The 9,396-nt window shown below is 41.3% G+C and overlaps 1 pseudogene; it reads left to right on the top strand.

The window, feature by feature from the left end:
* The first annotated feature begins 6,436 nt into the window (after positions 1–6,436).
* LOC112622595 overlaps positions 6,437–9,396 on the top strand; it is a 15,346-nt pseudogene continuing 12,386 nt past the window's right edge.

The following is a 9,396-nucleotide window of genomic DNA, read 5'->3' as shown; positions in this document are numbered from 1 at the left end:
GCAGTAGCACGATGATCTTGGCTCACTGAAACCTCTACCTCCTAGGTTCAAGGAATTCTTGTGCCTCAGACTCCAGAGTAGCTAGTATTACAGGTGTGTGCCATCACGCCTGGCTAATTTTTGTATTCTTAGTAGAGGTGGGTTTTTGCCATGTTGGCCAGGCTGGTCTCGAACTCCTGACTTGAAGTGATCCACCTGCTTCAGCCTCCCAAAATGCTGGGATTACATGCATGAGCCACTGTGCCTGGCCAGATTGAATAATTTCTATTGTTTTATCTTCTAGTTTACTTATTCTTTCCTTTGTTCCTTTTATTCTGTTGTTTTCTTTTAAATCATTTTTTACCTGACTCACCAAACCAAATTCTGCTATTGAGTTCATCCGAGTTTTGTTTCATATATTGTATTTTTTAATTCTAAAATTTTAATTTGATTTTTCTTCATTTTCTTTATCTTCCATTTCTTTACCTAGACTTGATTTCTTTGCTGAGATTAAAAAAAAATTGTTCAAGCATGTTCACAATTGCTCATTGAAACATTTTTATGAAAACTGCTTTACAATCTGTGTTAGGTAGTTCCATTATCTATGATATCTTTTTTTTACATTCCTTTTGAGATCTCCCTGGTTCTTGGTATGATGAGTGATTTTCAATGGAAACCTGGACATTTTGAATATTGTGTTTTGAGACTCTGGATTTATTGAAACCTATGTTTCAATTGGCTTTTGCTGATAACACTGCAGCAAAGGAAGGGAATACCACCTTGTTACTGCCAGGTAGTCTGTGAATTGTGGCTCCTAACTAGGCCTCTAATGATACGTCCCACACTGGAAGGAGTATTAGTACCTATCAGAGGCCCAGCTGAGCTGGAGAGTACTGAACTTACAGATGTTAGAGTAGTCAATTAAAGCAACAAGCCAAAATGAAAGTAACAGTCAAGTCTTTAATCACTTCCTGTGTTAGTATAGACAAGACGTTAAAAAGAAAGTGCTGCCTCCTCTGGCTGTTTTGCTCCATGGAATTGTGTCCGGAATTGGTGGGTTCTTGGTCTCCCGACTTCAATAATGAAGCCGTGGACCCTTGTGGTGAGTGTTATAGTTCTTAAAGATGGTGCGTCTGGATTTTCTTCCTTCTGGTGGGTTCATGGTCTGGCTGACTTCAGGAATGAAGCTGCAGACCTTCTCCGTGAGTCTTACATCTCTAAAAGGTGGCACGTCTGGAGTTGTTCATTCCTTCCAGCGGGTTCATGGTCTCCCTGGCCTCAGGAATGAAGCTGCAGACCTTCGCGGTGTTACAGGTCACAAAGGCGGCGAGGACCCAGAGTACACAGGAGCAAGTTTTATCCTGAGAGTGAAAAACACCAAGCTTCCACAGAGTGGAAGAGGACTCTAGCGGGTTACCACGGCTTCCACGGGGTCTCCTTTTATTCCCTTATCTGGCCTCACCCACATCCTGCTGATTGGTCCATTTTACAGAGAGCTGATTGGTCCATTTTACAGAGTGCTGATTGGTCCGTTTTGACAGAGTGCTGATTGGTGCGTTTACAAACTTTTAGGTAGACACAGGAGTTCTCCAAGTCCCCACCCGTCCCAGAAGCACAGCAGGCTTCACCTCTCACTGGCACTGGCCGTGGGACTTTGCAGCACCTAGCCTGGGCACTGGGCAGCCCAGAAGGAGCTGGTGCCAGACAACCAAGAGGAAAGGAGGGGAAATGAGAACAAGACTGAGACCCGCCATCGTGGCGAACGACCCCGCCAAGAGGGAACAGTCCACGGACAGGACCTAGCCTCTGATCAAGCTCAGCAGGCGCCGGCGCCAGCCGCGCTGAGTGGGGGGCTTGCGGAGGCCCTCTCACCTGGAACCCGCGCCGGTACGCGCAGCCCCGGCTCCCGCTCACGCCTCTCTCTTCACTCTCCCCCCACCCCGACCAGGGGGAGCCGACTCCGGCCTCGGCCAGCCCCAGAGAAGGGCCCTCATAGCAGAGTGGCAGGCTGAAGGGCTCCTCAAGCGCGGCTAGAGCAGACGCGGAGGCCGAGGAGGCAACGAGAGGGAGCGAGGGCTGCTAGCACGTTGTTACCTCTCAGAACGGCACATGAGTTGAGGGCCAGGTGGATAAGCACAGAAGTGGTGTTGTCTCACTGCGGAACAAAAGGCTACTGTAGTTTTATGGGCCCAGGGGGCCGGGGGGGATGCAGAAGGGAAAGGAGTAGGAGTGAAAAAGTACCAAGTACCTTTTTTGAGAGGGAATTTTGCTGTTTCACCCAGACTGGAGTGAAGTGGCACGATCTCTGCTCACTGCAACCACTGCCCCGCCGGGTTCAAGCAATTCCCCTGCCTCAGCCTCCCGAGTAGCTGAGATTATAGGCACCCACCAACAGGGCCGGCCAATTTTTGTATTTTTTGTAGAGACAGGTTTCACCATGTTGACCAGACTGCTGTCGAACTTCTGAGCTCAGGCATCCGCCTACTTCGGCCTTGCTAAGTGCTGGGATTATAGGCATGAGCCACCGTGCCCGGCCGAATCAAGCACTTAAGGCAGAGTGCAGGAAAATGTCTTCAAGCTTCTTCGGTAAGGATACCTCAAAATGAAGGAGCCTGGGCTTGGAATGCAGATATACATAAAAGCATGGCTGGTCAGGGAGGATTGAATCCTTGGCTCTAATTCCCTTCACAGTTTGCAGTGTATTGGTTGTGCATCAAATCTGGTTTGAGGAGAGCATCTTTCCTCTTTGAGGCCTGCTAGGTAAAGCCTTCGTAATTATCTATGGTTGTGCCTAAAAAAAAAAATCACACATAGGATTTTGACTGCAACCAGGCGCCTTAGTGGTTTATTATAGTAGAGGCTTTTTCATATTCCTCACACTAATGACGACTAAAAACCCTGAACATTGTATGTAAAGCAAACATAAAACTCTGGAAGGTAGAAATAAGAAGGCTGACTGGCTAGGAACCTCAGGACTCAAGGAAAATACGGTTATAAGATCCCTGGATTTTCTTTTTGTCTCTTGTATCCTAGATTTAGAGCTGAAGAAGTCAGCGCTCCTCACTTGGCTTCTACTGACACCATGGCAGGTGTGGCCTCATTGCCTGTGGGTGGTAGTGAAAGCCCTGACACTCTGCTGGGCATCCTCTGGCACCACCGCAGTGGGGAAAGGGAAGGTTGCTTCATTACTGCTAGGCTGGGAGTTAAAGTTCCCCTCACGCTGTGAAGAGGAAAGTCTAGCTTTCTTTGCTGGCACAGTAGGGGTGGGGCACAACTTTTTCTGTGGGTTTGTTTAGAATAGCTATTTTCTATAAGTTTTCTACCCTGCTAGGCTGCACCTTTCCCGGTTTTTTGGCTAGAAGTAGCTGACTTTTGTGGGGCTTTTTAGTCTATACACATTGGTGTTTCCCAGTTACTGACTTCTTCAGGTCTAAATCTGGAATACATGAGACAAAAAGAAAATCCAGGGATGTCATCACTATATTTTCCCTTGAGTCCTGAGGTTCCTAGCCTGTCCGCCTTCTTTCTACCTCCCAGAGTTTTATGTTTGTTTCATTATTTTTTATTTTTATTTTTTATTTGAGATGGAGTCTCGCTCTGTCGCCAGGCTGGAGTGCAGTGGTGCAATCTCGGCTCACTGCAACCTCCGCCTCCCGGCTTCAGGAGATTCTCCTGCCTCAGCCTCCCAAGTAGCTGGGACTACAGATGTGCACCACCATGTCCAGCTAATTTTTGTATTTTTAGTAGAGACGGGGTTTCCCTGTGTTGGCCAGGATGGTCTCGATCTCTTGACCTCGTGATCCACCCGCCTCGGCATCCCAAAGTGCTGGGTTTACAGGCATGAGCCACCGTGCCTCTCCTGTTTGTTTTATATATAATGTTTAGGGTTTTTTGTTGACATTAGTGTGAGGAATATGAAAAAGTGTCTACTACATAATTCCAGAAGTCAACGTCTTTTTCTTTGCATTTTTAAAATTTAAACAATCAAATTAATAAAATACTAAAAATTAAATGGAAACATTTATGGGAAAGGCAATTACCCTTATCTCACTTCTGCACACTTCTAGTATTGTTTCTTAGACAAGAACACTGTAATCATGTGTTTCCAGGTATTTGGGGGTTTATCTCCATATAGTTAAATATGATAATGCACTTGTTCATTATTTTGAAATGTATAACCTCTAAACGTTATTCTGCTGTGTTACAAAATAATTTAATTTGGTTGCATTGCCCTCGTCTTTATTCTTCTCTCAATCTTATTGGCATATATCATTAATCTTCAGTTCTATGGTTTACCTATGTAACATCAAGTTACAGTCACACGGTCACTGTATCGATTCATGGGCAGGTCTTCACACTCAGTACTATGAGTCCTCCTTTCCTTTCTTCCACCATTTTCCTCCTCCTTCCATCTGACAACCTCTAACAGCTACACATTTACTTTACTCTTTTCCCTGCCACACTTTTACGTAGTTTTATTTTAAAGCAATCTTGGTGTACTCAGTTTATGTGATGCCAGTTTATATGTGTTAAGCCATATAATAGTTAGGGTCCAGATAGGAGACAGAAATCACATCTGCTATTTAAACAGACAGAATCAGAAGAATTAGTAACAAAATATAAAGTTGTTAATCAGGTAACTGAAAGAGTAAAAAGTGAATTCTAATCATCAAGGAGGTAGCAACTATAGGAAGCAGCTATCACCCTTAAGACTGAGAGAATAAAGAGAAGATAGGAGAATTAGTAAAACTTAGAAACTTAGAATCTTAGAGGAAGGGCCCTGAAAAGCTGAAACTCAAACTACAGAGTTGAGGACATTGCTTGACTGGTGCTGGTGTGTTGCGGGGCAGGGGTGTGAGTGTGATAAGCCTGGTTTTGCGAATGTTAAAAAAACTACACACAAGATTCAGCTGCAGCCATGGAAAGGAACTGCTGCAGCTGGGGGAAAGAAGTATTAATGGAATGATTCTCATAGGAATGGGAAGCAGACAAGAAGTACGTCTCTTCTTCCTCCAGCCTGTAGTCTCCCTTCAGCGCCTTCAAGGGTCAGCTGGCAAAGCAGAACTGTGGTTTGCAGGGTGCCAGGTGCAGCATCACAAAACAGGTTAAAGAAGAGGGTATTTTCATGTTGTTTCACATCTGTTTTTGATGAGGACTGTGTATTTTATTTCTTTTCTGTAAATTCAACTTTCATTAAAGTGTGTGTGTATACATATGTATGTACATACACTTTTAAAGTGTGTGTGTGTGTGTGTGTGTGTATATATATATTTCCTTTAAATATCTACTTAGGCCAGGTGCAGTGGCTCATGCCTGCAATCCCAGCACTTTGGGAGGCCGAGGCGGGCAGATCACTTGAGGTCAGGAATTCAAGACCAGCCTGGCCAACATGGTGAAACCCCGTCACTACTAAAAATACAAAAATTAGCTGGGCATGGTAGTGGGTGCCTGTAATCCCATCTATTTTGGAGGCTGAGGCAGGAGAATTGCTGAGGTGGAGGTTGCAGTGAGCCGAGACTGTGCCATTGCACTCCAGCCCCAGCAACAAGAACGAAACTCCGTCTCAAAAAAAAAAAAAAAAAAACTACGTATTTTATAAATTGTGTGTGCAAAATACGTAAACCACTCTATGAACAGATTCAGTTTATTTTAACCCATATTCAGCTACTCTAAGAATTTTAAATTTCATTTATTAGTGGCAGCCTGAAGGGCGTAAGGAGTGCAAAGAAAGACTGAGTTACTTGAGGTAGGACGCGATACAGGATATCAAAAATATATCTACATATTCATTATTTCTCAGTTTGGCCCTCAATGCCATCTGATGTTTCCTTGGACCATTAACTACTCACTTCTATAGGGAATGCTTAGTTCAAACATGTATGCCCATGTTGGCAGAAGATTCTTTGTCTTAGAAGCATTTGAGACAGTAGCAATGAATCATGCTGCCTCTAAGTAATTTTTTTTTTTTCAGAGATGAGCCATGGAGCCAACCCTTAGCTAAATATTCTGAAAAAAAAAAAAAAAAAAAAGGAGAAAAGCATCTCCCTTGGAAATGGAAGGGAAAGATGAAATCTGAGATAAAGATGAAATAATCTAGGTTTATGAGCTTATGAGCTTTCTTCTCAATGGTCAGGAAAATAGGGAATGAGGACATTTTGCTTCATTTTGGATGTTTTATTTTATTTAATCTATTAGATCAAATGAATGGCCTCCTCCCAATGCATACATTTTCCATGTATTTGATGGTATTAGATGAAAGAATAATAAATGCCCAGGTGAATCTAAAGAAAGAGAGTTCACATAACACTGCTTACTCAACCTCTATAGGAGTGTGGAAGGAAAATGTGCAAAGTAAAATGCATCAACAATTTAGAACTTCATGAAGTGGCAAAGCGTAATTGATTGAGGAAGCTCTTTGACTTTTAGGCCGTGGAAGTCACTCTAGGTATCTCGAGAAATGGGGATTGATATGGTTAGGCTTTCTGTCCCTACCCAAACCTCACCTTGAATTACAGTCCTCATAATCCCCATAATTCCCATGAGTCAAGGGAGAGGCCAGGTAGAAATAATTGGATCATGAGGGCGCTTTCGCCCATGCCATTCTCATGATAGTGAGTTCTTATAAGATTTGATGGTTTTATCAGGGGCTCTTTCCCCTTCCCTTGGCACTTCTCCTTCCTGCTGCCTTGTGAAGAAGGTGCCTTGCTTCTCCTTTGCCTTCCACTGTAATTGTAAGTTTCCTGAGGCCTCTCCAGCCATGCTGAACTGTGAGTCAATTAAACTTTTTTCATTTATAAATTACCCAGTCTTGGGCAGTTATTTTTATTTTTTATTTTTTGAGATGGAGTCTCCCTCTGTTTCCCAGGCTGGAGTTCAGTGTCACAATCTCAGCTCACTGCAGCTTCTACCTCTAGGGTTCAAGAGATTCTTCTACCTCAGCTCCTGAGTAGCTGGGATTACAGGTGCATACCAGCACGCCTGGCTAATTTTTGTATTTTTATTAGAGACGGGGTTTCTCTACTTTGCTCAGGCTGGTCTCGAACTCCTGACCTCAGGTGATCCACCTTCTTCAGCCTCCCAAAGTGTTGGAATTACAGGCGTGACCCACTGCGCCCCGTGGGCAGTTCTTTATAGCAGTATGAAAACAAACTAATAGGAATATTTTATTTTATTCTTTATTTTAAAAAGCCTCCATTTTTAAATTTTTAAAGTTTTCATTTTTAATTTAATTTAACTTTTTTTTAAAGGGGGTCTGGCTCTGTAGCCCAAACTGGAGTGTAGTGGCATGACCTTGGCTCACTGCAACCTCTGCCTCCTGGTCTCAAACAATCCTTCCATATCAGCCTCCTGAGTAGCTGGGACTACAGGCCCACACCACCACACAAGGCTAATTTTTGTGTATTTTGTAGAAATGGGATTTGGCCCTGTTGCCCAGTATGGTCTAGAATTCCTGAGCTCAAGGGAACTATCTCTGAAAGTGTTGGAATTACAGGCATGCGCCATTGCACCCAGCACGTTTTCTATTTTTTTAAAAAAGCTTTATTAAGGGATAATTGATATACAAAAAGCTGCACATATTTAATGTGTACAATTTTATTAGTTTTTGCATATGCAAACACTGGCAATAGCATTACCATAATCAAGGTAATAGACATATTCAACACCTTCCAAAGTTTCATTGTGTCCCTTTGGGTTTTTTCCCTAAAGAATACATATCTACTCTCTTAAGAATTTTGGAGACTACAACATGATATACATTATGATGTATAGCAGGCTCCTAGAGCGTTTTCATCTGACATAACTGAAACTTTATACCTATTTAACGACAGGTTCTCAAGGAAATGGGATATTTTACAGATATATGTGACAACAAAAAGATCAAGGATCTCATAGGATTTCTTGAATGAATAAAGACTAACTTTTTAAAATTAGCACCTCAGGTGCATCAGGCCCTGTGCCAGATAGTTTATACCCAGCTCATTTAACTCTCCTGAAACAAAACAAAACAAAACAAAATTAAGACAGCATTATTAACCTCATGTCTGAGGCTGAGATATTGTGACTTGATCATAGTTACGAAGCAGGACATGGGAGAGGAAGTGCAGTGTTTGTGATTCCAGTGGCCAGTCTTCTCAACTGGCCCCCTTATATTAATTCCAAGCCTTTAATAACAGCCACCGATACTGAATATATTGGTGAATATAATAGTGAATTCTCTTGCCTCTAGTATTCAAGATAGCCATGGTGATTTAGTTGAACATAAATGAATTATATATATACACGAAAGCTAGTATATATTCTAACAATAATTACTAACTTTAAAGGATAATCAGAACTCTATTCTGTTTGCACTTACTATCTTATCCTATTAAGGTGAAATCATTTCAGATTATTAAATATGACATTAATGTAGAAATAATTTTATGGCATTTTGCCTTTATACGAAGTAAAAATTATTTGTAAAAAGAGGGATAATCATGTCACAACCTTTATGCAATACATATAGTGGGTGGAAAATGACATTTTAGTTTTAATTAGAATAATTTGAGATTCCTCCTGAGAAGTTTGCCTAAGGTCACAGAACTACGCAGAGATAGAAATACAGCACAGGAATCTCTATTTCTAGCCCAATGATCCACTTAGTTAAAACAGGGCTTATGCTATTCATAAAGCAATGTCATCAGTCACAAATCTAGTTAAGTAAGAGAGGAGTAAAAATTAGATATTAGGAGAAACAACCATTTATGTAATAAATGTCAACCAACCTTTCTTTTTAAACTAATTTCATAATATTATGTATCCATTTCTTAGAAGAAAAGTTTTATAAATTTAGGAAAATAATATAACTATTTTTGATTATCAGTTTCCTTGGTTGGAATGAAATTGCATTTAGAGTTAATTTTGTAAAGCTTCAATGGTGTCTCTAAAATTAGATGTCAAATAATAATAGATTATTATTAATTACACAGATCTCCATGATAATGCATAACCTCTGTAATGTATGGTGTTGCTTTATATTTTATTAATATGAGTGTTCAACACTGGTATTTTAATTCAGAAACTGTTTTTACTTTTTCAGGATTTGTATAATGGCTTATAGGGATTATGATACCCCCTATATTATTCTCATTTTATTGACTTATTTTAGCAAATGATTTTATGATTAATTTCTCCTTTCTAACTTGCCCTCATTCCTTTTCTTTTCTTTTTTCCTTTTTTCTTTCTTTCTTCTTTTTTTTTTTTTTGAGACAGAGTCTTGCTCTGTTGCCCAGGCTGGAGTGCAGTGGCACGATCTCGGTTTGCATAGGGTTCAAGTGATCCTCCTGCCTCAACCTCCTGAGTAGCTGGGATTACAGGCTTGTGCCACCGTGTCCCAGCTAAGTTTTGTATTTTTTTTTTTTTTTTTTTTTTTTTTTT

Source organism: Theropithecus gelada, chromosome 4, assembly GCF_003255815.1.
Source record: "Theropithecus gelada isolate Dixy chromosome 4, Tgel_1.0, whole genome shotgun sequence".
Lineage (NCBI taxonomy): Eukaryota > Metazoa > Chordata > Mammalia > Primates > Cercopithecidae > Theropithecus > Theropithecus gelada.
The sequence above is the reverse complement of the archived record's forward strand: the minus strand, read 5'-3'. Positions and strand labels throughout refer to the sequence as shown.